The sequence below is a fragment of the Delphinapterus leucas genome, chromosome 20 (assembly GCF_059928025.1).
Source record: "Delphinapterus leucas isolate spDelLeu-1000000601 "Yukka" chromosome 20, BTC_Dleu_Yukka2, whole genome shotgun sequence".
NCBI lineage: Eukaryota > Metazoa > Chordata > Mammalia > Artiodactyla > Monodontidae > Delphinapterus > Delphinapterus leucas.
In genome coordinates this window covers 56,621,562-56,627,561 of record NC_143148.1, presented here as the reverse complement: position 1 = coordinate 56,627,561, position 6,000 = coordinate 56,621,562, and the positions used below count along the sequence as shown (strand labels likewise).

General features: G+C 52.6%; 1 protein-coding gene and 1 long non-coding RNA gene across 3 annotated transcripts in view; one reads left to right on the top strand and one right to left on the bottom strand.

The window, feature by feature from the left end:
- Positions 1-1,186: 1,186 nt before the first annotated feature.
- LOC149744717 (uncharacterized) lies at positions 1,187-4,240 on the bottom strand. The gene is made up of 2 exons (XR_016391048.1): positions 3,846-4,240; positions 1,187-2,856 (listed from the first exon to the last, which is right to left on the bottom strand). It is a non-coding gene; the product is annotated as an uncharacterized LOC149744717 (long non-coding RNA).
- The window catches only part of MEAK7 (MTOR associated protein MEAK7), a 31,645-nt gene continuing 29,853 nt past the window's right edge, over positions 4,209-6,000 (top strand). The window contains exon 1 of one of the 2 annotated variants that reach the window (XM_022583025.2): positions 4,209-4,307. The gene's annotated coding sequence lies outside the window, so the exon portion shown is untranslated. Of the gene's footprint in view, positions 4,312-6,000 lie in introns of both variants that reach the window. The other variant, XM_089903367.1, reaches the window with a different exon arrangement.

Sequence of the window (6,000 nt, the reverse complement as noted above, 5' to 3'; positions counted from 1 at the left end):
TCGGCAGGCGGACTCTCAACCACTGTGCCAGGGGAAGCCCTGTTGGCACATTTGAAGTAGCAAACAGCTTTCTTCTTTGGGTAAAGTGTTTTTTGTTTTTTTTTTAAATTCAAGAATTCATCATGCTAGTAAAAAATAAACCAACCAAACAAAAAAACCATAACAGTAACTGCAGTCCGGCCACTGTCTGCTTTTATATAGCCAGTGAGCTAAGAATGACTTTCATGCTTTAAACAGTTGGAAACAAAATCAGAAGAATATTTTATGATGTGTGAAAATTATGCGAAATTCATATTTCTGTGTCCATAAATGTGTGACATAAACAGCCACGTCCAACTGTTCTTCTATTGCCTGTGGGTATTTTGGTGCCACAAGAGCTGTGAGTAGCTGTGACAGAGATGGTATGGCTTGAAAAATCAAAAATATTTACTGTCGGGCCCTGGACAGAAAAAGTCTGCCAAGCCCTGGTTGTGTGCTTAGCCCAATAAAAGGCTTTTTCAGGGAGGAGAATGATGTCACTTGATGTTGCTTAGAATTGCTGGCGCTTGGGGATAAAAAGCAGACCGACTTTTAGTTGGTTTTATTGTCGGTATCTCTCCAGCCGGGGGGCCCCCGCTACCCCCCACTGCCCGCACCTGGGACCACCATAGCCCCCTGGCCCCCTGCCCTGGGCGTGCTCCGGCCTCTAGGAAATTGCGTTTTTGCACATAATGCCACCGCCTCGTATACTCACGAGGTTTGCACGCATAAGTACAGGGGATCTTATCCTTCCACTCCCTTGGCTGCAGGTGGCAGAAACCTGAGCGAGCGGAGACGAAGAGCTGGGGTTACTCCCTCGCGTCCAGGAGGGTGAGGGCGCCTGGGCTGCGGAACACTTTGCTCCCACGGGACAGCCTCGGTGCTCAGACCCATCTCTCCACGAGGGCCTGTGCCTTGCGGGCCTGAAGCATCCAGCCAGTCCCCAGGCAGCAGGCAAGAAGGGGCTCTGGCCAGGAAGCACCCGATTGGCAGGAACGGCGGGGACGAGGGTGAACAGAAAGAGTCTGGAAGGCAGTAGTCCCTTGACACAAAAAAGGAAAATGTTCAGATGGCCTGAGTTCTTTTTTTTTTTTAACTGAAGTACAGTTGACTAAAATGTCGTGTTAGTTTCAGGTGTACAGCAAAGTGATTCAGTTATACACATATATATATATATATATATATTCTTTTTCAGATTCTTTTCCCTTATAGATTATTACAAAATATTGAGTGTAGTTCCCTGTGCTATATAGTAGGTCCTTGTTGGTTTTCAATTTTATATATAGTAGTACATATCTGTTAATCCCAAACTCCTAATTTATCCCTCCCCTCCCTTCCCCTTTGGTAACCATAAGTTTGTTTTCTATGTCTGTGTGTCTATTTCTGTTTTGTAAATAAGTTCATTTGTACTTTTTTTTTTTTTTTTAAGATTCCACATATAAGTGATATCATATGATATCTGTCTTTCTGTCTGGCTTACCTCACTTAGTATGATAATCTCTAGGTCTATCCATGTTGCTGCAAATGGCATTATTTCATTCGTTTTGTGGCTTAGTAAATTCCATTGTATATGTATGTATATGTATATATGTACACTACATCTTCTTTATCTATTCCTCTGTTGATGGACACTTAGGTCGCTTCCATGTCTTGGCTATTGTAAATAGCGCCGTTATGAACGTAGGCATGCATGTATCTTCTCGAATTATAGTTTTCTATGGATATATGCCCAGGAGTGGGATTGCTGGATCACATGGCAACTCTATTTTTAGTTTTTTAAGGAACCTCCATACTGTTCTCCAGCTCTGAATTCTTTTTAAGCCTTGAAGTCTCTGTGTATTTTTTAATATCCCATCTATTTTCCCGCCGTAGCTTCTCACCGTCCTGGCTTTTCTCCCTCTTATCTTCCCCAGCCTCTCCTCTGCAGCCAGAAACCCCCCAACCGTCCCCTCCCCTCAATTTAATCATGCTCCTCCCCACTCATTCAGCAGGTGGAACTGAATGATAAAGGACTAGAAGACTGAGGGCAGGGACTGTAATGCTCACTGCTGTGCCACCAGGCCTGGCATGTGTACAGCAGGTGCTCAGTACGATCTGGGGACCTGTGACCAGCACTGCCCTTGCCCTTGGGACCTTACAGCTGTCCTAGCCCCACAGGCCCAAGACCACCAAGGTCAACCCATAGTCTGACAAATCAGGCCTGTTCACCCAGCACACTGGGAGCCCTGGGCAGCTCAAACTGACAAAGGCAAAGACAGATTTCATAGCACTTTGTGGAAAGGTGGGGTTTGGGTGAAACTTAAGAGAAGCAGCGTTTCAACAGGCTCAGGGCCAAACAGGGCTGTGTGGGAAGCGGCCAGCATCTGGCCTGGGCTGCAGTGTAGACTCGGCTCCCGTTCCCTTGGGAACCACAGAGTTAGGAGGGCAATGGACCATCATGTCCAGAAACCACTTAAATGGATCTGCACCTGGGCTGGAAATCCAGGCTGCTTCTCCATCAAAGTTGACTTAAATTCTCAGGCGGGAGCAGGAAGTTTCATTCTGAGTGATAGAATTTCAAACAGTGAAGTTTCTGCTCATCTATGATTTTACAGTTCAAAGTTCTTTTTGAGTCAAACAGTCACTACACAAAAAAGGGGGTGGTTATGACACTTTCCAGATGCAGCTGAGTATCCTTGAGAAATGTTGTTCCTCGTGAACTTGAGGACAGCAAAACCCAGCAGCTGGTTTCATCTGTGTCTGTTTCTCTGCTTGGTCCTGTGCTGCGCTTTCTCAGTCTTGGGGGCAGGAGGAAGATCTCTGTGCTAACTGTTCCATTGGTTCTGGCTGGGAGATGGGCTGGAGGAGGCAAGGAGGCTGTTATTGGGGTCTGGCCCAGACAGGGGGCCCTGGGGACATGGAGGGAAGTGGGTGGATGCAGGCCAGATCTTGGAGGTAAAACAGATTTAGTAAGTAATGGAACATGGGGAGAGAAGGAGGAGGAAGCATCCAGGATGGTTCCAGTTCTCTGACTTGGGCCTGGAAGGTGGTGGACGGCCCTCAGGAAGGAAGTAAATAGGAGATGCAGTTTTGGAGGGAAGAGTTTGGGTTTGGCTGGGCTGAGTTTGAGATGCAACCTGATGGGCGTTAGGGGTCAGAATGCAGTCTAGACCACCAGTTGGACGTGCAGGTTTGGGGGTCAGCAGAGCACACAGGTGGGAAGTGAAGTCACCGGTAAGACAGGAGGAAGGAATTAATCTCAGGGAGGATGCATAGCGTGAAAACTACCAGGGAGGGAGGGGAGAAAAGCCAGGGCTGAGTGACCTAGATGCCCAGGAAGGAGAGTTTTAATAAGGCAGGAATGCTGACTGTGAACCCCTGCATGTAAGGACTGAAAGTGCCCCATGGATTTAGTGACAGAGCCCCTGGGGCCAGGTTTCAGTGGTTTGGGGAGCGAATGGAAGGTTTATAAATCCGGACAACAGTCCTGAGACATTTTGGAGTGAAGCTGGGGTCGAGGGGTTGGGGATGGGGTGGGAGAAGCTGGAGAAGGCCTGAGGGTCTAGGTGAGTTTATTTATCCAGACTGGACAGACTTAAGCACGTTGAAATGCCACTGGAAAGGACTGGGGGTCAGAGAACCAAGACAGAAGTGAGGGCTCCCAGGAAGAGAGAGGGGCTGGGCTGCGGAGGGGCAGAAGCGGGGGTGGGGGGTAGGCAGGAGCCCGGGCCCTGGGATGCGAGGATGCACCCAGATTAGTTGGGGGAGGGAGAGGGGTGCCAGAGGAGGGTTGCCTGGGTCTTAATCCATGGAGGCCTCAGTAGTGGAGGGTCCCGCGGCTGGGTTACCTGCCTCTCTGGTCTCTTGCTGGGTCTCCCTTAGGCCCGCTCTCCTCTCTCCCAGCTCCGTCCTCATCCCGGTTACACCCCGTGCTCCCAAGGCCCAGCTACTTTACCCGAGGCCAGCCAACCCCTCCCTCCCCAGGTGCTCCTCCCTGGCTCCCCCCATGAATCCTCAGCCACTCTCTTTCCCAGTTCCGCCTCCAGCGTCTTTTCCAGCTCCTCCCACTGCGGCGCCCCAGGAATCCCACCTCCTTTCTTCCTGCATCCGGCCCCGCCCACGGCCCCGCCCTCACCCTCCTGCGCCAGCCCGCTCCCCATGAGGTGCATATCCATTGGCTGAATTCTTTATAAGGCTCCGTCCCTAGACTTCCGCTTCTGCGATTGGGGCAGATAGCCGTCCGTCAGCGCTGTCGCCCGGCAACGGGGTGGGCGGCTCTAGAGGAACACCTGTGGACTGCAACCGGAAAGGCAGGTCGGCTCGGCTCTGGGGCTGAGGGCGAGGGCTTCGGTGGGCGGAAGGGTGGGGGTGTGGGAGAGGGAAGGTCGTTGGTCAGGAGGCCTGGAGGGAGCAGCCTGGCCAGCTTAGGGTTGGGGGCGATGACCCTGGTCCTGGGAACGAATAGTGCCAGAGTGGACCTGGGCCCTGCCCCTCCCTGGCAGCCCGTGCCTCTCTGCCCTGCGGCTGGGTGGGGAGTGGTGGGGGGACAGCTGCGAGGGAGGAAGAGTCTCTCCGCGTGTTGGAGCCCAGAATCACTCCTCACATTCTGCTTGCCGTGTGGTTGAGATCAGAGGGTTCCGGCAGATTCTTGCCCGAGGGTTCTCAGGGTGGAGGTCCGCTGTCAGAAGGGAAAGCGAGAGAGAGCTGTAGAGATGCAGGAAGAACTGGGGAGCATTGGCGGGAGGGGGCGAGGCAGGGGGCTGTACTGGAGTGTGTGCCGGGCTGGGGCGGTCTCTGTAATGACCACAGCCTACTCACTTTGTCCCCGGAGAGTGGAGCTGATGGCTAAATTCAGGGCAGAGAGGAGAGAAGAAAGTGCTCCTAGACTGACACCCTGCAGATGAGCCACTGGGGCTCCCTGGAGGGAGGGAAGCCAGCACAGGGCAGGAGCGGGACAGGTCACCTTCTGGCTAGCAGGGACTCTGCACAGCTGGCGGCTGGCCCAGGCTCAAGCTGACCCTTCGCAGAAGGCTCTGGGCTGTAAACAAAGCTTGAAGCCGATGAGGGGCTGGGAGTCTTCGCGGAAGGGGCGTACTGAGGGCCAGATTGCTGCTCCCAGGACAGTGGCCCCTTGGAGGTGGAGAGTCCAGGGTGTCCCTCAAGCACAGGAGTCCTCAGAGAGTCTGTGAAAGGAGGTGCCTGAGCCATGCTAGGATGCCAGCAGGAACTGTGGCCCATTCTGCAGAAAAACAGCTCCTGGCTCCCTCCCTAGCCCTGGGGAGTTTGTTCCTTCCAAGCTGGGCTGTTTTGTTCCAAGGCAAGAAACCTTCTGTTGCCTTGGGCTCAAGTGTCTCCTCCTCTGGCCTCCAGAAAGCCGAATTATTGATAAATGCCCGATGCTGCCTCAGTTAATCCTTTCCCCCTCATTACAGGGCTGGTGACACTTTCCCTGTTTTACTAGGGTTGGAAAAGGCTTCATAACTTGCCCTCAGTCGTAACACTGACCAGTGTCAGAGCTTGAACTCGGATCTGTGCATCTTTGCCTACACCACCTGGATACCAGCGCATTTCAGTGCCCACCCTCCCGCTCTGCCCCACGGCCCTGCATCTTTGGAAGCCCGTTTCTCATTCTCAGTCCTACTGACATTTGGGGCCAGGGACTTCTTTGTTCAGGGGGGGCTGTCCTGTGCGTTGTAGGGTATTTAGCAGCACCCCTGGTTGTTATCCTCTAGATGCCAGCAGCACCCCTCTCCCTGGTCGTGACAACCAGACATCATTGCCAGCTGTCCCCCGGCAGACAGAACCGCCCCCAGTTGAGAACCACTGGGGTTAGCAATCTTAAAGGAACACTGAGGCGCGTGTTCTTGAAAGAGAACGTGATATACGTAAACCTGCAGGAGACTCAGGCCAGCGTTGGGTTGTTTTATGCACAGCTTGCCCGGAAGAAAAAGCCTGTGGCACATATCGAGGTGCACCCAGGACAGTCCCGTGAGAAAACCATTG